This window comes from Cavia porcellus, unplaced genomic scaffold (assembly GCF_034190915.1).
Source record: "Cavia porcellus strain 051 isolate PalLab524CR breed Dunkin Hartley unplaced genomic scaffold, mCavPor4.1 scaffold_20, whole genome shotgun sequence".
In the NCBI taxonomy this organism is placed as follows: domain Eukaryota; kingdom Metazoa; phylum Chordata; class Mammalia; order Rodentia; family Caviidae; genus Cavia; species Cavia porcellus.
The window spans coordinates 55720532-55748333 of NW_026947503.1; the positions used below are offsets into that span (position 1 = coordinate 55720532).

At 39.1% G+C, this 27802-nt stretch overlaps 1 protein-coding gene across 3 annotated transcripts in view; it reads left to right on the plus strand.

The window, feature by feature from the left end:
• The window catches only part of Znf521 (zinc finger protein 521), a 269597-nt gene that overhangs the window by 67604 nt on the left and 174191 nt on the right, over window positions 1-27802 (plus strand). The gene's annotated exons all lie outside the window — the stretch shown is intronic.

A 27802-nucleotide genomic window follows, 5' to 3' on the forward strand; every position in this document is an offset into this window, starting at 1 on the left:
GAGCTGGGGGCTGGGGCTTATGTTTACCCAGGGTCCTCCTGGGACGAACACTACCTCCAAGTCCAGCTTCTTTCAGCTTTACAGACAAAGACAAGGAGAACATTCTCACAGAACTCCGCCGTCTAGTGTAAAACAGTTCCAGCTGTTGCTGCTCATGAATTTTTTTTTTTTTTTTGAGAGAGGAAAAAAGAACTATTGGCTTGTTTTTTAGGTGTGACTACATTCATAGAGCTGTCTCTAGACATTGATTTTTTTTTTTAACCAATTCAGTGTAAAAGTGGTGAGGGAGTAAAAAACACACAGCTGTTTTGGAATTTGGCAAATTACAATGTTTTATACTCTCCCTGACTGTAGTAGGAGGGATTCAGATCTATATTTCTAAAGGCAAAAAGGGTCAGATGTCTTCAAATGTATTCAGATGTGCAGTAGACTTAGATTATCATAGCGACTCATTACTTTATGTTTTAAATTTAATGTCATCTCTCACTGCTGAATAATTTTTTCTGTCTCTTTTGGAAAAGCTTCCCAATGAAACATCAAGACAATGAAATTAATTATGGTTAATGCAGACACATACACTCGGAGAGGTGCAGTGGGTGTTTTTCAGCGAAATGTTCCTGCTGATACAGCACTAGGCTATGAGAGTTTTTATAGGAGTATTTATTGTGGCCCAGTAATTGGAGACCAACTTCAGCGTTTAATTAGCCTGTGTTGGACTAGAGACCAGAGAAGAGCCCTCGAATTAGGCTCGGATTGAGACTCTTTTCTTGTTGCTGCCTGATTCAAGGGATCCGCTTAGAACAGGGCAACCCCCCTTGAACAGGCAAGGCCAGAGCAGCAGGGATGCTGCGCAGAACCAGGTGAATGGGGTGAAATCTTCCTGGGACAGAAGGAGGCAACTTTTCAAAGTGACGTGCCTGGTGGAGACTCTTCACCGAGAGGAAAATAAGGAGGAGAGGTGACTTTTGATATATGTCAGAGGCTCACTCCAACTTCTCTGTGAGATTTTGGTTGTGCTTTCATTGGATAGAGTGTGTGCCCTGTTCATCACACAAAAAGAGGTACCAGCTGCCTTTTGCACAAAGCGGCACACTGTGGTTAGAGTCATTCTCGAGGCGCTTAATGCATTTGAGGAAAATGTTTTGTGCTTAAGCACTTTTAAGTATGCACTGAAACACTTGAATCTGGCGCCCTAAAAAATTTAAAAGCCCTTTAATCTATACTCCACGTGGTGCCTTGCACTTAGAAATCTTCTGTGGTCTTTGCTATCCTTGTCAATTGCAAAGTGCTTTATTCTTGCTGGATTTTTTTTCTGTTTTTTTTGTTTTTCTTATTTGCAGGTGTCCCTCTAAAAGCCTTAAAGGTGGAAAGAAAAAGGAGTAGGATTTCTTACTAAAATAATATTTCTATTTTAGGTGTGGCAGTCTGTAATGATTTTTTTAAGGCTTCTGACTAGCCCTTTCAAAAAGATTCCTCTCATGCTTTGTCACATTTGGGATGGAATATTGTTTTTGGCACATCTCCATTGCCTTTCATTTCCCGTCCCCACCACACATGCATGTGCACACACACACACACACACACACACACACACACATGCACGTGTACAAGCTTACACTTTATTGCCTCTGTACTTGGCCAGCCGGATGGAGGAGAGTGCTGCTGACTTCCTGCTCACAGACCCTGAATTGTGTTATTTTTCCTCCAGACTCTGCCTGCCCTATGACTGGCACATGAAGGCCCAGCCTGAACTTTGCTCCCTGGTCTGGTGGCCTGATGTGCCGGTCACTCCCTACCTGGCTTTCCTGGGGTTTTGGTGTTGGTGTCTGTCCCCTTCTCTCCACAGCCAACCTGGTCTTCTCTGATCCCCTTCTCCTCCTTCACGTGTACCCCTCTCCTTTCTGGTTCTCCTATTTTGTCTGGCTATAGTCAGTCCCACAAAAAAAATGATTTAGAAGTTTTAGCAGGAAGAAATGTTAATAAAAATATTTCAAAGGTGCTCTTTCTTTTCCATTTTCCTTTTGAACTTTAGAAAGTTGAGGAAATGGAAATGAGGAGCCCCCCGCCCCCGCACTTCTTGGATTCCTCATAGTCCTAAACTGAGAGGAACTTCCTAAAAAATGACTTAATCTTTCAGGAAGGGTGCAGAGGCTATTTTCAAGAGTGTTAAAAACAGGATCCAATTTAGAACAAAAGGAAAAAAAAATCCTTTGCCCAGGCTGTGAGAGGGTTTTTGTGTGTGTGCTAGTCTAGTCCAGCAGGATTCTCATAAATGCTGATTAAGTACCGTCTGTGAGTCCTTCTGTTATTTCTGATGACATGCTTCATTATACCCACCTGTCTAATAAGGTCTCACAACTGTGCTGTACACTTCTAGCCCTGCAGGAAGGGTGCCTGTCCCAAGTCCTTTTCTGGGGAAATTGGATACCACACAGTTTATGCAATGAAAGTCAGATTCCTTGAGTGTGATTTCTGCCGACCGCACCCTGCGCTGCATGTGTGGAGAAATTATTGTGTGGTGTGGAGGCATCATATCACCTCTGTGTGTTTTTATCTGTAGAGTGGGACCAACCATCACACCTTCCTCAATGGAGATCTTCAAGAAGGAATGGAGAAGGGCATGTAGAAGACACTCAGTGTTCAGGAAATGTTAGTCATTGTGCCTTTCTATGAAATATATCCTGAAGAACAAATGGTCAAAGCTCATGATTTGAATCAGTGAAATTAATTTGGGAAATTTGGTGTTTTTGTTTGCTTTGTGATGCAGAGGATTAAATGCAGACCTCGAACATGCTAGGTTAGTGCTCCACCTCTGAGCTACATCCAGCCCTGGGCCAAAGTTTTTCTTTAAGATGGAAAGTAAGAGGCTCTGACTGGCCCCTCTTCTGTACAAGAGTAAGAGCATGACCTTTCTCAGCAGTCTCTTTAGTATTTGTGTTGAATGATAGTACTGAAATCAAAGTGTGTTTTAGAACACTTTTTGTTTTTTCCTCATTATAACCCATTATTGGTTGGTTTGAGGCCTGCTGTATTGGGCCGTGCCTGTAATCCCAGCTACTTGGAGTCTGAGGCAGGATTGCAAGTTTAAGGCCAACTTGGGGTGCTTACTGAGAGCCTGTCTCTGCACAAAGATTAAAAAGGGCTAGACGTGTAGCTTAGTCCCTCAGGATTCGATCCCTACTACTAGAAAAAGCTTTGGTAGATAAAGTGCCACATAAACCAATTTATACTGAAAGAGTATAGGAAATTCAATGATTGAAAAACATTGATTTAAATATGATTCTCTACTTCAAAGTCCATTGTTTGTTGATAGGATATAAGGGAAATTTCACAATTAAGAAGTAGCAATTGAGAACAGGATAGGTGGAAGGAACAGCTCACCTAGGATGAGTGTAAGTAAGAATTTGATAGTGTGGAAGGGAAGAAATGTGGGCACAAGAGACTGCACTGGTGCTTGGAAGTCCTTGTATGAAGTGATCAGATATAGGTTTATATTAGTCTGTATTATCTTTAAACTCTCCTTGATAGTACTACATTTGAAACAGGTATATCCCTACAAGGCTGGCAAAATTCTGGCCTTCTCAATGGAACAATACAGTTTACTTTTGTTTATATTTGTTATTATACAGAGAAAAGAACTGGCTAGATACTAATGAAGTGTGTCCTGGTGTTTATGCATCAGCCTTCTAGTTTGCAGAAATCCTTACAAACACTGGCTGTGGGCCTCACCCTGTCTTTTTGTTGTTGTTGTTGTACACTTTTAAAGAGGTCTGGAACCCTGCAGAATGCTGAGTTATACAGTGTTCTGTATAGTGCTGGGTCTGACTTTTGGGTGTGTTTTTGGTTGAGTAAGTGTGAACAGTTCTATCAGATTATGTTTATGGAACAGACAGGAAGATATACAAAGAGTACCTGAGCATATAGCTGAGGATGGTGGGGCTTGTCTGTAACCCAAGCAGTTGAGAGTCCAAGGCAGATGGTGGGTTTGTGGGTTAAAAGTTAGCCTGGGCTATATTGTGAGTTTAAGACTTGCCTGGAGTATATAGCAAGACCTTGATTTGGAGAGAGAGAGAGATTGATTGATTGATTTTCTTACATCCCTTATCACTCTTTTTAAAACCAAAAAGAGAGCATGTCTGTGTTTGTAGAAGTAAATGTGTGTGTGTGTGTGTGTGTGTGTGTGTGTGTGTGTATTTGAACAATTAATCAGTATTGCAGTGTGCATTTACCCTTCATCTTGGCTGCTTCATAATGGTGTGGCACACGCTGGAGGTCTCCCTCTGATGTTTTCCCCTGTTCTCTGTGTTGCAGTCTAGAGGTAGAACACCCATCTAGCAGGCTGTGGGGTGAGCATGCACGATGACTGGCGGAGCATCGAGTATGACATCCTCCAAGGGTCCTTCCAGCCCTGAGCCTGTGATTCTGTAAAATAATTTAACTCTAATGTAGTGCCAGGGACATTTTTTTGAAACTTAATGTGATATCATATCCTTTATCAATATATTGTATCACTGCAGTTTGTGACATTATGCTGTAAAATGCTAGCCCATAAAAGCCTGTAATTTATAAGGCTATATTAGGTACTTACTTTATGTATTATAGCCTGATAGCCTTTGTAATTCAACATTGCCTATCATTTATTCTATATATAATTCCATGGAGGGTTCTGGTGACATTATAAACCACAAAAGCAGAGCTCAAGTGGTTAGTCATTAGAACCCCAAGATAGAAATACCTTGTATTACATTATTCAGTATTTATTATTTTCCATAATGTGAAGTTGAAACACTTGGATTTGAAACATTCTGTATTTACATTCCACATCACAGTATTCGTATACATGTCAGTCAGAAATGCTGTGCTTGAATACCACATCACAACCATATGGAACCACGTTTTTGTTTAAAATGTATATTTGTTATACAAAGACGCGTTGCCCGTTGTTTCGCAAAACAGCTTTTTCCCCTGGCTGGTTATCAAAGAGGAAATTCTGGTGCCCATCGGTTGGGAAATACTTTTGCTGCCTATTAAAAAGAAGCAAGATGCATTTGTTTTTGAATTAATTCTAAGTCATCATACCAAATTTGGCCAAAAATAAATATTCTACAAGGTTCTTTTACATAAAAACTACTGTTGTATTGGTCATGGGCCAGAGGCTGTACACAGTACACTAACATATGTTGAAATGCATTAGATCATTTGTGTAGAATGCTAAAGTATATTTTATAAGGGGTGTGTGTCCCAACTAATTGCATAATAACTTTGATCGATCCAATCTTCTTCCATAAAGTTGGTTCTTCTTTTATGCACAGCATCAATATCTTTTCTGTTTCTCTCCCCTTTCCCCAGGGTTCCTCTTTAACGTCTGGGGGACGTTTTTGCTTGTGGAAGCCATAGGCTGGTGACCATTTAGGGAAATAACAGCAGATGGTACATTTCATTTGGATTCAGAATAAAAATTGTGCTCCACCCTGTTCTTCTAACCAGTAATTCCCTCACAAGTTGAGTATTTTTCCTTGGGATTGGAGAGACTAAAAGTTTAGAAAAAGAGATGACCAAAAGTTAATAAAATAGAGTTATAAAGTAACTGAAGCCAACCTGCTATAAAAAATGACCTGTTTATGATATCACATTATAACTGTTCACAGTGGTGAGCAAGTCTGCAGAGGATGTGTGGTTATAATCATTTATTGTTTGTTTGAAGTGGAGGAAGAGAGAAAGAGATGTAAAAACAAAGAGAAGGAAAACCTGGTTGCAGCAAGCTGATAATTTTCATTTCAAATCACAGTGCAGTTTCTTTTCTAGCCAGTAAGTAACCCAAGCAAACAACCCAAGCAGAGGGCCTTGGATTCTTGCCATGTGCTAGGATCTCAATTAAGGGATGAAATTGCAGGACACTCTTCAGCTTGATCACAAGTGAGGCCAGGCAGCGGGCAGCAGGGCTGTTCTGGTTGTGGGCATTAGGGCGATCAGGGCATAACTACCTGCATTAGCATTAATGGTACTTAGTAGTGCAAATCTCTTCAAATCCGTAAGAGAATAGACCCCCACACGGGAGAAATGGAGAGAGAGTGGTGGAGAGAGTTTTAACTTGAATCCTTGCTTTGTTAGGATTATTTGTCTTCTTTTCTTTGCCATCACTGACTAGTAAGTTACACAGAAGATCTCAAATGGAAAAAAAAAAAACCTTCGATTCTCTACAGCAGACTGAGATTTTTAAGTGCTATTGAAAATACAGGTTGCAGGGAGTATTGGAATTGCCACATTTTTGGGTGCATGAATAGCGATTCTCTCCATTTGAGCACTAATTTGCATCGCCCGTGCTGTCATATTTTGCCGTGGCACCATTTTCTCTTAAGTATTGCGTTATTGACTTAAAAGGTGTCATTTTCCCAATGATGGAAGTAAGGAAGTACATTTTCCTTATTTCATAATTTGCACACAGACTGAAGAAGATTTAACCATTGTCACAAGATTCGGATGTGATAGATCTTGTATTTTAACTGGGTTGTGGGTGTAGGGAAATCTACCAGTACATTAATTTTAATGGAAGATTGTGGCATCTTGGAAAAATATTTTGAAAGTTGAGTCATGTTAATTTTTTCCTTACTTTTTCCTTCCTTCTTAAGTCCTGATCATCTTTGATTTCTGATATTTTTGTGTCATCATAGGTAATTATTAATTTGAGGTAATTGTAGTTTTAGTAATATTTATATTTTTATGATGGGTTTATCTATTCAAATACAAGAGCAGATATTAATTTATTTAGACCCTGAGTGAAAACTAAGAAATTTGGTGGGAAACTAACTTTCTTTACTTATGCTGTCCCCCAAAAGAGATCATAAATGACTTTACACATATTTTCTCTTCCACTGGGCCTTTTGGCACTCACTTCTCTGTGAGTGCAAATATCTATGCACACTTTACTTAACAGTTGAGGCTCTATGGTCCAGTGCTATATTGTCCAGGCTCTAATAATGGTTAATGTAGAAATCAAAATTAGATTTAGGTAGTTTGGTGGGTCTGTGTTTTGCCCCAAGCCAACTTTCCTCTTATTTCCTACAGATGAAAAGGTATATGGTCAGTGGTGTTAGGAAAAGAAAATAATAGTGCCCTAAAGCCAGGGTCCCTAATGGTGTAGCATCAGGAAAGATGAAGAGGTGATAGCATTTAGTCTTTTCTCAGAATAGATGTATAATGTTTAATTAATTGTTTTCCTATTGTAATAGATTCCTTTATTAATGATGTTATCCAATGTCATTTAGCTTTCAGTTTAGGGTTAATTAAACCAGTTATGTTTTTTCTGGCTGTAAAATTCAGGTGAGCTAAATGTATTTAAGCTAGTGGGACTTCACCAGCGTCTTCACAGGTAGAGTAGGAAGAGAGGAGTCCACTAAAGGAAAGCAGCAGAGTAAGTGGGGCACAAAGGAAGTAGAGGAAACCTATTCCAGTTCCAGAGGGCTCTCCTCCTGAACTGGGTGGGCCATGTTAACATGTCCTGTTGATAACATATGCTAAGGGATGGGCCCCTAAGTACTTCCTGGGCTGCAGATATCCTCTCTGAGTACAGCACTTTCTCTCTTTCTCCCTCTGTCTGTGTCCAGCATTAGAGTGATATTTTACATTGCTTAAAAACTGTATGAGTGTTTGTTGCCGTTGTGTAGGAAGGAAATAAATCAAGGGCTTTTGTGGGATTTTAAATTCTTCCCAAGAGGAAAGAGCTAATATTAAGGCCTTCACAAGTGGGATTAATTTAGTATATCTCTCAGGAGTCTATTGGGTATTATATTTATACATTATAAAACATGTTTTGATATGCCTTAGATGAATATTTTTCTATCTGTAGGTCTAAAAACATTAATGGCAGTTTCTGTGTGGGGTGGGGGAGATGAGGAGGTGAGGAGAGACACCATTAGGCTGTCAGGCCTTAGAGATTCATGTTGTTTCCCATACTGCCCAGAGTCGCCTCAAAGGCCAAGTGAACCTACATGGTGGGACTGAGAAGAAACATTGTCTGAGATTTTCCACTACCACTTTTTGAATTTCGCTTTTAAAATTTATACCCTTAAAGTAAGCTCCTTTTGCACATGGTGCCGGTGGCTGATTGCCAAACTTTGTGAGTCTGCACTGTCAATAGCAGCTTCCCCGGACGTCTTCTAGCAAATACTGTCAACTCATCACGTTTCCCTCACTCCTGCATGCTGCCTTCATGGATCACTGCATGTGCTGGTGCTCGTGTGTCAAGGGGAAGGGCACAGCTGCAGAAAGGGTCACCCCTGGAGACCCACGCTTCCTGTCTCTGAGGCGGAGGCCGTCCTGGTCAGTCTAGCCCTGTGACCTGTTTCCCCTTCCTTTCCGTATGTTTGTTTGGCAGGAAAGCCCATCGGCCCCCATGCAGAACACAAAACATGGGCTGATGGGGGAGAGAAAGAGAGGCAAGGAGCCACCTTTGAGAATGCAGGAGACTGTCATCGTGTGTCTGTAGTGCTGGTGATCAACATGTGCGTTGTGAAAAGCAGATGTGTATCTTGCTGTCTGATGAGTCGCTTTTTTTTTTTTATCTAAGAGTAGATGGATAAGTATGTTACACATAATGCCAGTGCTAGGTAGCCTGTAAGTCAAAATGCAAAGGTTCTATGACTTTGGTCACACGCTTTGGTCCATCTAAACTATTCAGGCAACTGAAGCTAGGATTGTGGTTAAAAACAACATGCTTATTTGTTAACCTTTTAGGGACATCGTTGGCTTTAGCATCTTATTTTTTTTCTCCTTTGCTTCATAAGCTGTGCAGCAAGAAATTGTAAAGTTCACCCATTAACTAAAACCTCAGTTACATGATAGAAAGGTTTATTCAAACGCCTGTCATAGTTGTGCAAGTTTTATCACAGCAGGATCCAGTAGCCCCACAAATCGGCAGGAAATCCACCGTAAATTTTTCAGTTCCTTGATGATTGAGTGTTTGCACTATAGCAAGTTTTTTGGCAATATTTTATAGGTCGGAGAAGGAATTTGTTTTGAATGAAAGCCCAGATAAGGTTTGTAAGTTTTTCCCTTTTTCTTCTTTATTTCTAGTCCTCCTCTTTTGGGGTTGGAACTGTTTTTCCTGTGTGCTCTGATGCTTGGTGGAACAGTAGGATATTGAAGTTCTTCCCATGCCTAACAGACATAAAGTTAAATATACAACAATGAGGAAGAATCCAGGGGACAAGCCGTTAAGTCCCCCAACAGACTGTAAGCCGTTGTAAATATATTCAAATGACAACTCTCCCATCCACTAGGCACAACATCTTATTTCATTTCAAAAGCAAGTCTGAAGCATGCCCCAAGAATTTCACATTGAATGTGTGGTGTATGCAACTATTTCTTCATTATTCCAAAGCACCTGCCCACAAATGTGTCATAAATATATTTGGCTGTGTTGGACTTTGTTATATTTTTCCTTCCAATGAGATTGTCCCTTTTCCCATTTTGTTGTCTTGGTAGTCTCTACTCACCCATAACATACAATTTTGAAAATATTTAGTCGATGAAATTTTCTCTGTAGGTCGTTAACCATTAATAGATACCACATGTTTAACCATTTTCAATGCTATGTTAATAGTCTCCATTTTATAAGAGTCAGACAACGGCATAGTAGAATCTTCCTGAGATTCCACTGCCTTGAGGAAGATTTAGGCATGAGACTGCAGGCATGTGAGGGGCCACTGGCTCGTCATGCTGAAGCTACTGGGAGTATCCCCAGTTCCTCGTAAGCCAGCCTGAAAACCCCGGAAGGTGAAGGTGTGGAGGGGGTTCTTGTGGGCTTTTTAGTTCTATTGGTATTCTTCCCATGCAGGAGTCTTTCAACAGCAAAGGAAACTCCTCAACCCAGATTAGTAACTCTATTTTCTAATAGAGCCTCAGGAAGCATCATGGTATCCACACTGTGGAAGCAGGGTTTTTTCCTTTGAAGTGAAAGAGACAGGGGAAAAGAGATGTGGATTCTACTTTCATATCTTCCTCCAGCAATTGAGCTTAGGGCCCTCAATTTCTTTGTCTCTGGGATGACAACTTCGAAATGTTAGGTTCTTTTTGCTCTGAAATTCTGTGGTTCCACCTAGTATTTTTTTGTTTATTTTATTTTATTTTATTTTGTCTTTTTGAGACGGAGTCTTGCTATGCAGTTCGTGCTGGCCTTGAGCTCACTTTGTAGCCCAGACTGGCCTCGAACTCACAACGATCCTCCCACCTCCTGAGTGCTGGGATTATAGGTGTGAGCCATCACACCCGGCTATTTGTTTTATTATTAACAGAAGAGTATTTTAACTCATTCCCAAATCACACATTGTAGAAAGGTGCCAGGTTTCTTGCAGTAAGTCCCAAATGAATGCACCAGTGTGACCGGAACTTGGTATGATAAGCTAATGTAAACACTTTATGAATTACATATAATCTGTGTATTCAGTATCAGTATAACAGTATTCAGTAGATATTTATATAGTGCTCTCCCATGTTCTACACTGGAAGTACTCTACACAAACTTATACAGAAGCAAATGTTGATATTATTTTTCTTCCCATTTTATAGCTATGGAAGCTTTAGAATAGGGATGGTATTTCTCCGAAGTTGTGTAAAGAGTGAACAAAGAAGCCAGGGGGTGAGCTCAGGCAGCCTAACTCTGGTTCTGTGCCCTTAACACCTGGATCAGGCTACTTTCCAATTACTTTCCAAATTTGTCCTGGTCACTAGAAATCACAGAGGTCCTGTGTGTCACTGCTACTAATGTTCACCATTGTGAAACAGGTTTGACCTTAAATATCTGAGTGTGTGGAGAAAGGAAAGCTACTCAGTGGGGCTCTTGTGTAGTTATTCTGGCTCATTCCTTCTCTCCTATGCCTTATTCTTGGAAAAATGGTACAGAGATTTAAACTATATTAAGAGTCATGGTATATTTAATTTGTCTTTGAGAAGAAAGCTAAGTTGCTGGTAGTCCTCCACTAGTCAGTGGGGACTGATTAGATCAGAGCAGAGTCCCAGAGCAGGGGTAGTAAGGGACCAAACCTCCAACTGGGAAGAGCTGATGGCCAGGGGCAGGGATGTGAGGACATCCTCAGATGTCTGAATACACCTGAGTGGGGTGTCGGGAGGAGATCTTAGGGATGACGAGCATTCTGATGTCACCAGGAGACAGAAAGTGGGGGGACGTCATTTCAGTAAAGAAAGCAAAAAGTTCACGATAATATCATTTACTATAAAATCTACTTAGAGTCATTTCTAATTCCAAGAAAGGGAAAGGTAGGAATGTCGTCTTCCTTTTTCTTATTTTTTGATGTTTCCCTTTCTCCACACATTTGTACTTTCCAAGAGTTCAAACTTAGTTAAGTATTTTGAACATAAAGTGTAGCAATATTGTAAGTCCCATAGGTATCTGTGTGTGTGTGCAGGGGGGTACTGTTGAGTTACCTGAAATTTACATTTTATGTAGTACTTTTTAAAAAAGTATTCTGTGATTAACAGTTGATTTACTAACACATCTTTAGAAGATAAGCTGTGCAACCTCTTAAGAGCTATGCTTTGTTATTTAATAAAGCTATTTGTTTTGATCCATGATGATTTGGGCTCTATTATTTTCATCCTCAGAAATATGTTTTAGTTTTGCCTTTCTCCACACTGTTTTTCTCATGTTCTTCCTTTCCTTTCATGGTATCTATATTTTCTTTTATTCTCCCCTCAGCTGCTTCTGTGTTTCATTTTCCTAACTAACTCTCAGCCTCATAGAATATCTGATGGTATGCCCCACATTTAGCTAAGACAACTTCCAGGCTTTTGTTGAATTAATAGTTAAAGTTATTAGAAAATATAATCAGTGTAAAAATAAACATGATTATAATGATGCAAATCACATCCCATAAATTTGGTTTTGAATATAATTGACAGAAGAATGGGATCTTGACAAGATGAAATTCTTCAAAATTTGAACCATGAAATGTGAACATGTTAGAAATACTGGTCTTAAAAGAAATCTTATAATATGTTTGATATGGACAAAGTTGATAAGTTAATCAAATTATCATTATATAATTTTCATAAAAATGGGTTGATCCCAATGAAAATAATTTTGGTGAAATAAGAATGAGAATTAAAAAAATAAAGTAATTAACCATAATAGTTTTTCAAAATAAGAAATTGGTGAAGGAACTTAACTCATGTATACTCTAGAAATTAATGACAAAAATTCATCAATATTGATAAAATTGTTTAAAATATTTACATTCAAAATTTTTAGACTTAAATGTTGGAACAAAATGGCAGAGTAAAAAGTAGCAGTAAAAATATCTAATTCTTGTATTACATTATCATACTTCTACAAATTACAAGGTAAAATCTAGATAGTAGTTAAGGCCCAAAATGCTTAGAAGGTTGGCAAATGCTGGAACTAGGAACCCGAGACTAATCTATGATATTGTTCAATGTACCAACACCTCTCATAGTATCCGTCTAGAAAGGATTAAAAAAAAAACTGGATGTAAAAATACTTTATTACACACAAAAAAATTAGCACTGTTAAGTTTTAAATAGTTATGCTTTCATTATCATAAGTTTGACAGTCCAATGAAAAGTGGAATAACTCATTCAGTGGATTTTAGAAATGAGTTAGGAAAATTATTGTCCTAATTTTTTTCATCAATTAGAATAAACTGGATTAATATTATCTTGGTTCTGGTCAAAATCACTAATTTGAAGGATGGCTGAAATTAGTGTCTAGGCATTGGGAACTAAGTTTAATAACCAATTTACTTCCCCTTCTGGACACATTTAAAATGCTTTGGTCCTGGAATTCAGCAAGAATCATTTTTACCTTGGTTTTGATTAAGAGGTTTGGAATGTATATAAGATACTTTTGTAATTTAAAACTGCATAACTAGATGGTTTACTGAAAATTATCAAAGCCAATAACTAGAAAACAAATGAAAATACCCAGCTATATTTCACTGGCTATGTCTAACGCTGTCCTGCTTCACAATTTGCCACCAATCCAAGTCCGCATTCAGAGAAAGTTTGAAATAGACAAATCTCTTTCTTAGTGGTCTCATCCTACCACTCTCAACACCTGCCTGTGGCCTCCCTCTCTCTCCACAAAGGTCTCTTGGCATTTTATGTGCCCAGGCTGTCCTCAGCCTTTCATGGGACACCCCGTCACACCATCCACTCGCTCACAGCCCCAAGGAAAGCCCTGTACCTATGAGACAATTATCCACATCATTGTCCTGGTCTCATAGTTATTGACCACATCAAAAAAAAATGTACTGCTTCACCATTTTAATTAAGTTCCTGCTTTTCTTTCTCATGCACTGCACAATGGCAAAGATTATGTTTTTCTTTGATCATAAATGTTCAGTCAATATTTATGGAATGACAAAATAAACTGAGCTCATTTGTGTTAAGATGTGACTGACCCAAGGTTGTTAGGCATCTTGGTAGTTTTGAATGGGATAGTCTCTTACTTAAAAAAGCTATTTGGGAACCTTTGAGCAGTGAAGCAAAAGTGGGAAACCGCATTCTGGTATTTGGGGTTAAGGAGTTCTTATAAAAGAGCCCCACACTCTGTGAATGTACAACTACCCACAAAGGTGTCTGCTTTAGACTGTTACTGTTTTTGCAAAAGGATGCCATTCTATTTCTGATATTCCCATGTGGTTTTCTCAGAGCAGGTCTTGACAGAGGCATGGAAGATTTCTGGGTCTGGGGGTGGCGGAGAGAAGGAGGAGTGGGCAGAAGTGACTGTTTACATGTCCAGAATAGGGGTTTCCTGTACACTGTGTTCTCTGTAAGATCAAAGCTCAGGCCCATTGTGTTACTACTATATCTCTTAATTGTTGGTTTACTTAACTAAGGGTTTTATAACCCTAGTAAAAACCGAAGAGCTTTAGGATATTTGGTCTGATGCTGTGTTTGTTTGAATATGGCCCGGTTCCTTTTGGTTAGCGCTGCTGAGGAAGGTGCTGGAGTCCTCCATGGCAGGGTTTGGGTAATACGTTGTGGCTCCAATTGGCACCTGGGGCATTGCTTAGGTGGGTGAAACTCTCGGAGGAGTGAGCTTCCCTGGAGTTCTTCCCAGAAATAAGCTGATGAGCTCTACTTGAAGCTAAGACTGGAAAACACCAACTTAATCTATTCATTGAATGTGTTTTAAAAATTAGTGAAAACCCATTGAGTGGCATGCTAGTAATCCCGGCTACTACGGAGGCTGAAGCAGGCAGATCACAAATTTGGGGGCAGCCTGGGTATATTAGAGAGCACTCATCTTGAAAAGGAGAAAGAAAGAGACAGAGAGCCAGACACAAAAGGAAAGATGGAACAGAAACAGGAGGAGGAGAGTAAATGTGTTTTCTTGGCTTTCTGTTTTTTTTTCCCCTGTTCATAAACAGAAAAATAAATATATGTTGTAACTAGAAAAATTAGAGATCATGCAGCCATGCACTGAAGAAATGAGCCCTCTCTGCAGCCCTTTTAGTGTGCCATGTGTTCAAGGATGGTGAGTGGGGCAAAATCCCCACTCGGTGTGGTGTCTTCACTGCAGTCTCGGGTCCTCTGGGAACACGATGGCAGAGGAGGTGCGAGGTTTGAGCACCAGGCTTTAACTAAAGCTCATTTCCAGCACCTGCTGACCAGACCAGGAAGGTGTTTAGTCCTAAAAAGTACTCAGTGACTCACTGACTTGCCCCAGGTATCTTTTCTGTACATAATTGGGGGTGTTGATGCTGGGCCAAACTGGAATGTGTTGGACATGGTTCCCACATTTAGTCCCCTGCACACTGGTGTTTGACAACTGCCCCGTTGTGTTGGAGTGATGCCGCAGAGTCTAGAAACTCAGGCACATGCAAGGAGAATCTGACTTTATAAAGCATCTTGAATAATGATTTCTATTTTTGTTGTTTCACTCAGTTGAAATTGTGCCTAGATTAAACAAAAAACAAAACCCAGAATCTAGATAGTCATCCCTGGGTATTCATGAGGGTTGGTTTGTAACTTTCTAACACCATCCAGAAATGCTCTGTCCTATAACCTATGCATGTCCTTTCATTTACTTTAAATCATCTCTAGATTATTTACCAACCTAATATAATGTAAATGCTAAGTAAATAGTTGTATTGCTTTTCTCAGAGGATAATGATAAGAGAGAAAAATCTGTACACATTTAGTGCCAATGCAGTTTTCTTTCTCTGAATGTTTGCTTCATGGTTAGTTGAATCCATGGATATGGAACCCATGCATACAGAGGCTGGGTTACTCATGGAGAAGCAGGATGTTTTAGTTGAACTCTGATAACTTATGGTTTCCATATCTTATTTTTTATGCCATTCTGTTCTCCAAGTGCCTCAATATTTTCATTGATACCAGTGACTGTTAGGGGAATTTTGAAGATTGAAGAGAGAACATCATGGTGTCTCCTCTGAGGTACGGTGTGTATGCATGTGACATATGATCAATCATAAATGAGGCAAATCCACTTCTTTGTCTTAGTACCATGCCAAAGTCCATAAATAACAATGATGATAACTCATTGAGAACTTATGGTGATCTAGGCATAATGCCCGTCTTGGTTACTTTTTACTGGTCACTGAGACAAAATACCTGATGCACCAAGTTGGGAAAGGAAAGGTTTATTTCTTACAGTTTTCGGAGGTTTCAATCCGTACTCAGTTGGCTCCAAGGCAGGGTGGCATGGCAGGGCCGCAGTTCATAGTGGCTACAAACAGCAAGGCAGAAACAGCAAGAGAGCAAGACATGCCTTCTTCCTGCCATTATATTACATCCTGGCTCCACCCCTAGGCCACTGAGTGTAGCCCTCACACCCCCAATCCAAGTGCTAGACAATGAACCAATCACAAATGCATAATGGAAATGCATGAGGCCTGGGGGCCACCCCCATAAACCACGACAATGCCTATATTTACTGTGGAATTTTTAAATGCACGCTATGAGCTGGGAACAAGTTTTCTCAGATGAAGATGCTGAGGTTTGAAAGAAAACACCGACCTGGGAATAGTAGTATACACCTCTAATCCCAGGCCCTGGGAAGCTGAGACAGGACACAGAAAGTTATTTGGGCAATTTAGCACTTAATGAGACCCTTTACTGTATGAAAATGATAAAAGCTGGAGATGTAGTGCAAAGGCCCTGGATTTAATCCCAGTACTGAGTGGGGGTTGCAGGTAGGGGCGTGGGGAGAAGGAGAGAAGGAAGCACTGAGTAACTTGCATGAGGTTTCTTTCTGGATTTCCATGTCTGTACTGCTCCCCCCACCGTTCCCTTTTATAATGGTACCTTCCTTTTTAATGCTGACTATACTCCTCAAAATGTGCTCAACACTTTACTGGCATCAGCTTATTTTATCCTTCGAACCAGACCAGCAAAGATAAGTACCAACTTTATTCTTGTGCGGATTTTGTTTTGTTATACCATTTTATCAATAGTGCATAGGGCAACATAGTAAATAGGTGGCAGAACTGGGATTTAAACCCAGGATTTTCCGTACTATTCTCTTCTTTCTGTACTGAATATGTTCAGCGGTCAAAAGCCCACATTAGTTTCACAAGGCTTTTAGAGTCAATGGCAAGGTCAGAGTCTTTGGGTGCCATCTGCTTTCTAGGATTTGCAGCCCTTACTGTCCTGCTTCTACCCTGTGCCCTGTTCACTCCAAGGCATTGAGCTTGCTTCTCCTGCTTTAAGATGAGCCCCCTCTCTGACCACCCTCTCATCTGCCCTGGCTGGGCTAGTGTTGTGTGTGCTGTGTGCAGTTCATCTCTGTTTTGCTCACTGTCTCTTTTATTGTGGGCATCATTTCTCTGTGATGCCTTCCCTGGACCCCCATCTCTGAACACCTGTTGGGTACTGTTTCTTCTTCAGCCATGCATAAGCACCATGGAGTGTCGAACAGTATTGACTGTATATTTTCATGCCTGGCACATGGTCAGGACTCAACAAATCCTTACTGCAGAGTGCATTAAAGTAATGACTAGTCTCACAATTCTGGTTTTCCTGCCCCCCCCCCGCCCCCGCTTGTCCCCTTGTTTCTGTGTCTTTGTTTTCATCTCTGGTCCCTCCAGCTCCGTTCTTATCTCCACTCCTGGAAGTGTGTGCCCATGATGCCCTTTCCAACTACTTTGGAGATGAACTAATCTGATCCCCTGCTAGATATTAGCCCCTTGAGTACCTAACAGTGTACATATTTGTTGGATTGAAGCAATTTGATACTATAACTCAGCCCTAAGAAGGTTTATTTCACAAGGGTCACGAGAATTGAATCAAAAGGCTGCTTCAAAAGTTTCTTTTCTGCTAAATTACAAATCCAAACTTGGCCGAGACCTGTAGCTAGAATGAGCCAATTTAAAATAAGCTCATGATTTGATCCTGCTCCTGTGAAGGAGGGCGTGCCTTTTGGGGGTCCTCAGACTCCTGGTTGAGTGGGAAGATGAGGAAAAAGAATGGCTCTGTGTACTGTGGACTCTGCTGACTGCCAGACAGACTGTTGGTAATGGCACAGGAATTGAGAGCTTAGGGGCTGCACTCTTAATCCCATGGATTCAAATCTCCTACTTATTGACCCTTTATGCACAAATTCAGCTTAGATTCCTCTTCTTTAAACCTCCTGGGTTTCTGTGAAGCTTAAATGGCATCACGTATACTAAGGCACAAAGCAGGGTGCCTGGCAGATTGTAGTTACTCAATAAATGATAAACCTATGAGTTGTTATTACACTGCTTTAAAGTTTTCAGGACAATTTTGTGTACTGTATCACAGTGGAGGGGGAGGCAGCCCTTGGGAAAGCCACGAATGTGTTCATCTTTGGTAGCAAAATCACATATCTCCAGTGCCATTTTCGATAGTTTAATACTTCATTTTAAATCTGCTATCTAGAAGAATCTACGGGGCTATAGGAAAGGAGATGGAAAGGCTTGCGAGTCTTGACTTGCTGGCATGGGATTCCTCCTTATGGTCTGTTTCCAGTGTTGTTTCGGTTCAGATTCCCTCCAGCATTGCTGCTCCCAGCACATTTCTTGGAGGCAGTTCTTATATTGCCATTAGAAATTTTTTCTTGATATAAAACCTGAATTTTCCTTTGCTTAATTTAATCCCTCTTCACATACACGTCGGACCTCTTTAAATAATTCTTTTCCCTCCTTGCCATTTGCACCTTTCAGTTACTTGTAGAGAGTTGTCACAGCTCCCTTTGGGCCTAATCCTATCACTGTGATTCATGTTGGGCAAGCTGTACATTTTGTAATAGTCTATGGGCATATTCTTTGAGTGCTGTCTGGCTGGAATAAAGACAATTCTCCAGTGGTCTGATCCAAACCTTATCATCAATAACAGCTACTAAATGTGAAACAAAGCAAGTGACTTTTTGAGAAAACAAAGAAGGTAATGAACAGGAAGACGCTGTTTACCTTCTCCTATTATTGTTCCTATCAATTATGAGAGTGCCTCTCATTATAAATAGTGTCCCATGTTGCTGTCTTTATTTAATCTATTGCCTGGACTTCCAGTGAGGAATGCCATATGAATAGCTTCAAGTAGCAGATTTTAAAAACTACATTTTATTTTTTAAAATACAAAGGAGTATCTTTAGATATTGAATAATGTTGGAGGAGTTTGTACAAAATGGTGAAGAGAAAATTGAGGAAACTCAATTCAAGAGAAATAGGAAAGTTGAAACCATGCCTGTTATTTTAGGATATGAACCTCTTGTTAAGTCTCAAAAAACAGTCTTCTTCTGAACACAAGCCTAGCCTTTCTGATTGGAAGAGATGTAAAGAAATTAGACATGTGCATTTGGTAATCACCAAGCATCTCAGACAAGTTGTGGAGTGTTTCCCAGGGAGGAAGAGGTTCTAGAGCTGCTGCTGGTAGATCAGGATGTGATTATTTTTTAAGAAATTTTCTCCCATGTGTTGAGTGCTCAGGTTAGCTCCTGCCAGGCCAAGAAGGGCAGGAAATATGCTGGTGAATGAAGTTCTTCTGCCTCTTGGGCAGCCTACCCTCCGCTTTGAGACAGCCCCAGAATTTTAGAACTTCATGGTTAGAAAAGCAGAGAAGCATAGCTCTTCCTGAACTTACGAGAAAAGGAAGCTGGGGTTGAAACGGTGGTTACACGTTTAAGGTCTCAGAGGAGGTGGATAGCAGATTTGTTGCTGGGGCCCTGGTTTCCTTTCTGGGCTGTCCCAAGGTCTCCTAAACCTCACTCACAGCTGGATATTTATTTACATTAAAATCAAAAGCCACTCTGGAGAAGTAAGTTGAAAAATGAACTGAGATAGATATCAACTAAATGTACTTCTCTAAAGAGATATTTCAAACCTTTCTATTGTGTCACTTAAGTGAAAGGACTTAGATCTTATTTAAATTGATGACCAATTCTGTTTTCCTCAAGCCAGCAGTAGTGTCCCTAACGTGAGGAGCCCAATGTAATGATTTTGGGGTCACTCCACCAGCGCGTACAGGGCTTGCAGCTTTCTTCTCTAGCTGTATTCCCTATCAGTCATTTCCCATCTCCCTGTCTTCTTCTTACATCATCTTGACTTGAGCTTTCCTTTTTTCTAACTTTTATCTGTGGTCCCTTTGGAGGAGCATTTTTTTTTTCTTGATGTGCCTTTTTTATGAAGGTAGCCCAGCAGTGCTCAGTGTTTCTAGATCATTCAGCCTCTCGCCTTTCTATGAAGTTCTGGGACCTTCAGCCACCAGCAAGCTTAGTTTTTTTTCCTTCAGATGTGTGCACTTCTATATGAGTGATTGATAGAAATAATACTGTGACTGTTTAAATTAAAAAGGATTTATGACAGTAAAAGGCATTTTGCCATGAATCCCCTTTGGTATATTCTCTTGCTTTTCCAACACAGCTATCTCCTCTTGCTTGCCTCTGTCTGAAGCAGTTCTGGAAATCTGCTTGCATGAGTGTCTTAAGAGGAGTGATCATAAATACAGTGAGCCAGGCTCATAAAAAACATCAGTGTGTGTCCTGGTCCATGTCATTCCCCAGATCTGGCATCATGGGACTTCTGGGTCTACCAAAAAATCAAAATGGCCACAAAAGGTAAATGTTTTGAATTGATTCAAGACATCCAGAAAGCCATGAAAGAACACCTGAAGCTACTCCGAAAGAACTTAGACAAGCGTTTCAGAAACGGGCAGGCGAGAACAATGGGAAAAGTGTGTTCAAAGCAAGGGGAGACTGTTTCGAAGGGGATTCATGGCAGTATGTCTCTCACTTTAATACATTTTTAAAAACATAAACAATCATTGTATCTTTGCATCACAGCTCGTATTTTCTGCCCAACTTGTCCTCCTTCCAGCTCTTTCTGTCACATCCTTGGCTTGGCCCCTTTTCTGTGCATTGCCCTTGGTGGAGGGGCTCTTTTCACCCCTTCAAGTCTCTAGGGTAGAATCAGAAACTGCTTCTGTCACTGGCCCATCTGAATGCTCCATTCTGAGCCCAGCTGCGCAGCCTGACCTGACTTCATCTCCTCTTTCTCTGGGTCTCCACTGCCTTCCTGTCAGGCACATGTGTTTTTCCTTACTTCATGGTCGCATATGTTGTTTTAACTCCACTAAATTGAGAAAACATTAATTGTCGTAAAGTACATATAACATAAAATTTTACCATCTCGACTGTTTTTAAGTGCACAGTCCAGCAGTGTTAAGTACATTTACATTGTCGTGGAACCACTCTCCAGAATGCTTCATCTTGCAGAACTGTAACTCTGTACCTCCTAAACACCAGCCACTCATTCCTCTTCCTCTCTCCCCCTGGAGACTCCCCTCTGCTTTCTGTCTCTGGGAACTTAACTACTCTGTGTGCCTTATGCACGTGGGATCGGACAGGATTTTTCTCTTGTACCAGCTCATTTTACTTAGTGTAATGTCTTCAGAGTTCATCTGTGTTGTGTCATCTAACAGGATTCCCTTTTGGAAGGCTGCGCTGTACATAGCCCACTGACTGTCTGCAGTATATTTATCCATTTATTCATCCAAGGTCATGTAAGTTGCTTCCATTTCTTGGCTGTTGTCAATAATGCTGCAGTGAATGCAGGTGTGCAGATATCTCTTTGAGACTGTTTCTGTTTCTTTTGAGTATATTCCCAGAACAGGAATTGCTCACTCACCTGGCTAGCTATACTAAATCTTGAACTCTTCTATTGTGTCATGATTTTTGAGATCCGTGACTGGATTGTTTTCATCTTTGTGCCTTCTTAGCATCTGCAACAGAGCCTTGTACATAGTATGCACTCGGCAAGTGTTTGTTGAATGAATGAAGTGCTTCCTAGTATTGAAGGTGTACAACTTATGTGGATTGAAATAGTCATTTTGGTTGAATCAGAAACCAAATGATAGGGAAAGAGTATATAGAGAAACACATACTAAATGCTTGCAAGATGAGAATCCAGGAGTGCTGTATACATTATGTTCTTAATGAGAGTGGGTATGTGGATAGTTTGGTGATAGGGAGTTGCAGCTTTTTACAACTTTGAAGAAAGAAAAATGTTACCCTTCCACCTCCTTTTCTACTCTGTATTTAAAGCACAAAAAGAGGGCTATAACACATAAACTACTAAAATTTGCAGTTGTTTCCAGAATAGTGAAAGTAGTTGTTACCATAATAATTGCAAAATGTAAAGTAATCGCAAAGAGGTTCATGTTCTGTGTAATGATCAGATGATGTTTGCAAAGCAGCAATTATGTGCTCCTGGACCACACCGGAGGCAGAAAACAAGAAAAGCACGGACCATGACTGCATATTATTAAAAAGGCAAAGCTTTGTATTTGCTTTGCACTTCAGAGTTTGAGTGATCAAGCCAGCAGACACAGACAATACTCATGCTTTGGAATACATTAAAAATGCACATATCCTAAGACAGATTGCTATTTTATAGCCTTTCCACAGTGTAGTAAATTTGTACTTGTGGTTTAATTCATGAAACATTTTACATAACAATTACCGGGGGTTTTCATTGTCCTAGTTCATTTCTTTCAAACTCTTTCTTGAGAGTGCAACCACTCCATTGTGTAAGTCAAGAAGTCTCTGTGCAGAAAGAAGATGGGGAGTGACCAAAATCCAAGGGCAAAGCCTGGAATCAATGAGCCACAAAAACTCCAGGAGAAAACACTGGATATCAATGGAGATTCAGAGATGACAAGTCCATTTTTGTGGTGGGCTGCTCCTGTATACTGACGGGCCCATTTCCATCCCTTATTTTGTTTGTAATGTCTTACGAGGGTTCCATGCTCACATTTACCACATGGGATCTGGGGAGAGATGAGCAGCAGGAACCTGTTTCCTTTTTACTCCATGGTCACTCAAGTTGGTTTGTAGAAGGCACCTGGATCTGAATGTAAATTATCCGGGAGAAGAACCTTGTAAATCAGCCATAACCACAAATCAACCAGCATCTGTCAAGAAGAAACTTAATTAGTTTTAAAGGTATTAGGCTATGGGTAAGTGAGGATTTGATTAAAAATCAAAATTGTGGTCAGCTATCCTCAGTGATATTTGATGAATATATGTAATTTTATTACTATAAAAGTTTTTAGTTTTCATCCTGCCTGATCCAACTTGCCCCTACCAAAATGGGATTGACTACTTGGACAAAGTACATATTTCTATTTTTAGGATAGACTAAGTGTGTTTCAGTAATTTTATTATTTGTAATGTATATCTTTTGATGATTTTTTTGTGTGGTGCAGACAGTCTGAACAGCCCCACAATTATTCACCTTTATCTATATGTGCTGGTGAAATATTTAGAGAGCCTAGAACCCCACATGGAACATTTTAATGACTATTATGGGACATTAGGCAAAGGATCTGACTTTTTAGACTAAATAACAGTACACCAGACAGGCTGTGTCAAATTGCTACTTCCAGCTGTAACATGGTACATTTCTCTCCAGTAGCATTTTATCATGCTAATAACAAGTAAGGCTGTCATGTGATCAGAGTAACTGAAGAGCCCAGGCAATTATTTGAGTGCATATCATGTGTAAAAATTATCCAAAGAGAAGTATAAAGTGCTTAAAAATAGTTCACCCACACATCTGCCATTGAACTCTTTGGAGATCTAGTCCAAACCAATACTGTGTCATACAGTACCTTTAATACTGATTTCCAATTTATATCTGTATTTCTCATGAGGATATGAGCAAATTATATACTAATCATTTCTTATTAGCCACATTTTTTATATCCAAAGGCTGGATCTCATTTACTGTTGACTTCTGTAACTCTATTGTATGTTAGCAAATATATTTTGTTTGGAAACACAACATCTAAATAAAAATGTAACTTGTCCTTTTAATATATGAATTCTTTTTGTTGAAAATGATTAAAACTCCAAATGTATGTATTTCTTTGAACATCCTTATTTTGTTGAGGTACATCAGATGAAATAAATATAGTCAATTTTGCTGTATGGAAAATAAAGTTGGTTTAAGTCACAAAAATGATGCTTTAAAACCCCAATTGTTTTTCTTAAGTTCTGCATGTAACGCGGTTCCTTTTAGGCTCTGCAATGTCCCAGTGCTAAGAAGTAGAAACATGGTTGTGATTTATACTTTAGGTCTTAGAAACCCTGGTGTCCAGTGAGAAAGGCCTTATGCCAGGGATCTGCTGAGTAATTTTAAGAAAAAAGGTCCTTGGAATTATTTGGTTCAAAAGTAAAATTCTTGTCTACTTTTTTGCAAGTGCTTTTCTGTAAGAGGTGTATAGGTTTGATTTATGAACTAGTACAGCTGTAAATAATAAAATAATAAAATGGCATGTCAGCAAGGGATAAAGTTACTTACAGAAGTTAAAGTGAAATTAAATAACCCCAGAGCCCTCTTATGAAAGTGCCTGTTGTTTGCAGCTGAGTGGTAGTAAATACTGCATTAAGAAAGTTGGTTTGTCTTATGGATAAGGTTTATATAAATACTTAAAATGCAATCAGCACACACCCTTTAGCTATGATGATTTCTGTTTATCCTTGCAACATATGTTGAGAGCTGTGCTCTCCTTTATCGGCCAGTAGGAAGGGCGGCCACTGGCCCAGCATTTAAGACTCAGGTATAAAGCATTTCCAGCACATTATGGACACGCCGTGGGGTTTAAAGTTAATGTGAATGTCTGGCCAAAGTGGGAAGAACTTTATAAGATAATAAGAAACTCGTGTGCCATTTACTGTGCGATGAGAATGAAGCAAAGAGAACACTAAAAAAAGAAGCAATTTTGCCTTCAAATATATGCAGGGAAAATCATAAGCACAGAAATGAGTAGGAAATATGTAACTGAGTTTTTCCAGTGTGTGGGATTTTATGATCCACATTGGTTTGTTCAAGAAAAAAATTGGTAAATAAATCGTAATGTATTCCTCTGCATTTTCCCATAAAGTGTTAGTTCTTTTGTATAATATGTGCATAATTTTTATGAATCAGACCCTGAATCATAAATAAAATGTTAATGTGTAGACACATTTAACTGTGGAGCAGATGGAAAAATAGGAATGTGTTAGAAAACTAGGTATTTGTAGAAGTTAATGAAGTTAATTGGTCTCATTTGACTACCTTATTTTCTTCAACCCTCTAAAGACTGGGCTTTTTTATTTCTTTAATTAAAAATGAGTTTGGTATGTTAATATTATAACCTTTCATATTTTCCTGGTTTTCTGTACAAATGTGTTATTTATAGAACCACCCTTAGGAGTCCAGTATTAGTAAGAACATTAGGAAACTGGGAGCTGTAAGAAGGGTGCTATTGCCATACAAAAGCTATTAACCACATACATTGGTATAATATGTGCTTCTGTACCTTATTATTACTTCCCTGTCCTGCTTCCATTTGATTACATACAGAAAGACCTATTTTTCCCTTAGCTTGAAAAAGGTGCAAATAAAAATACATAAAATAATGATCATTGAATGAAATTTAATTTTTAAATACCAGTACTTGAGCATATCTTGATCAGTTAAATTACATGGTAAAGTCCCACTGAAATATCACCAGTGTGAAATCAGAGAAATCACAGCTCTGAATTAATCAATGCCATGTGTGTAGATAATTTTCCTTAAATTATTCCTCGTGTAAGGAATATTTAAAAAGCAAAATATTTAGCTGTTCACCAAAGTGTGCTTCTTAATTAGAGTGTTATGTTTTGCTGCCACCGTGGAATATATTGAGGCTGTTGATTGTACTACTGCATACTGCAGAGGATTCTGGGACTTGGTTTCTCTAATGTCATCACTAACATATTGCATTTGTATTGATTGTCTATGATTTCTGTGTATGGATGATTGAGTTTGAGCAAACTAGTTAAGGTTTCAAAGGATTTGGATAATGTTACACCATAGGATTGGAAATCTCTTTGAATATTGTTTTGCAAAGGGACAAAATCATAGTTTCAGTGCATTTATTAGGCCCCTGCTGTAGAAGTAAGAGCCATCTTTTTTAAGTTAAGAGATCTTGGAACGGGCAACTCTAATAAATCCTGGGTTTAAGGAGAATGATATGCAGTTCAGTGCTGAAGTTGTTTATTCATCTGGAATGTATTAAAAGCTTGATTAATAAGAAGATATTTGCAATTTTACATAAAAAGCAGAGCAGGCAGCTTGGCAAATAGGAATGGAAAGGGAGAAAGAAAAATTGAGTTCCATCTAATGCTATTCTTTCCTCGTGACCAAACATTGTTATTCTTAGTAGTACATAGCAAGTGGATGTTTCCCACTTTGTGAGAGTGCAATAGAGAACTAAAATCTGTAGTTTTGGGAGCAGAGAGGTCTTTTAAAGACTTAAAACAAATTTTATTATCCTCCTTGTAGAATATCCAAATGGAAGGAAAAAACTCAGTTATTTGTATGACTTACATATGGGTGCTTGCAAATCTAAAATTTAATATTAAAATTTAATAAAACTTCAGTGTTTCACTTAAGAATTTCTTACCCTTATAATCACTGCTTTTAGCTAAGTGAAGCTATGTAATTTCTGCATCACACACCTTCAATTTCAGTGGCTAAAATATTTCATTTGGAAGAGACCATGGAAATTATGACGTTTGAGACAAATCAAAATCAAAGCCCATTAAATTTGTGTAATTCACACATCACTTATCAACAGGATGGCTTCATAAATGCCAGGGCATTTTTCAAAAGGAATGATAAGATCCGAGCTCATATTTGGAAGATAACACATTTGGCAGCTCGGTGCATAGAAACTGGCACCCATACAGACATTAATCTCCAAGGCCAATAGGTGAAAGATTGTTACAGTCTTTGCTGAAGGCAGAAATGGATGCATATCACATTCATTCTTATGGGAGTAAAAGCAACCATTTCTGACCAATTAAAAATAAGAGTTGTAAAGAAGAGACTAAAAAAAAATATCCAGAGGGAAATAATATACTTGAGATCTGATCCACAATATAATATGGCAAATGAATCTCTGATGTTTATTTATGCATCTGGCATAAACACTTTCTGAAAGCTGAGGGATGGCTGTATTTGGCCAGTAGGTCATAGGCAGCTAAGTAATATGCAGTAGATTCAAAAAGCAGAGTTGCCTCATAAGAAACAACTACAAGAGCAGTAGACAACTAAAAAATGATTGGGATGTGAAATTATTTCATAGTCATTATCAGAGTTATTTATACAATATTAGAATATAGTTATTTCAGGGTAGAATTATTAGCTATCAGCCTCTTTCATTCCAGAGTGTGGTATTTCAGTAAATTTTGGGCAGAGTTCAGTTGCTTGATTTTAGCAAAGTCAGAAGGATGGGAAGCAAAGAAATATGGTGTCAAAATATTTATTCTTGACACATAAGAGGGACTGATACTTAATAATTCTATAATAGGAGATTGGAAAAGTTTTATTGTGAAAGTCAGGGTTGTAAATATTTTAGGTTCTGTGGGTCATGATTTCAGTCACAACTAGTTAACTCTGCTGTATTGAATAACTCATATACACTATTTAAGTAAATGAGCATGATTCTGTTTCAATAAAACTTTATTTTTAAGAGCCAGAAGCATTTGGCCTGTAGTTGGCCAACCCTTAAAACAGTAACACTCTTAAGCATTTACTAAATTCTCAGTATACAGTGATCAAAATAATAGTGTGTGCTTGAATTCTAAAGATGTGCATATATAATTTCATCCATATGTGATAGAAGAAAATGTGTACATATGGTAGTGCCCTCAGGGTCTTACATATTTATGTTGTTATTAGTTACTAATTATTGAAGTAAGTGGGATAGATGTATAAAAACTGCTAGGTAGTTGTTATGTAGATAAAGCTGAAAAAAGTACAGGGAAAAATAGGTTTTTGCTGTTCAACATTGCTTTCCAAATAATCTAGGCCAAGTCACCATAAGGTTATCTTTTCCTAAAAGGTCTACACTGTAAGAAGAAATTTTCATTGTTAAATTGCTACTATGTAGTTGGTAATGCCATATCCAACGTCCAGTGTGGAAAAAGTTTACCAGGGACTTAGGATGAAAGGCACAGTGTTAGCACATGGAATTGTTCCTGTCTCGGTTTTATTGTGATCATCTTTGCCTGTGTTCTTCCAGATAGTTCCACTGGCCTATAAGACAGTATTCCAGGTTCAAAGTTGTTGTTGCTATTTTGTTTCTTATCTTGTTATGATCTAACAAAACTGGAATCTTTTGACCTCCCTTTGAAACATGCCATGTGCATATGCCAGTGTGTGTTTACATGCCTTTGTAAGCCATGCCTAGCTAAATGCTCATGTGATGAAGGAAGGGAAGGGAGGAAGGGAGGAAGGGAAGTATGAATGGAGGC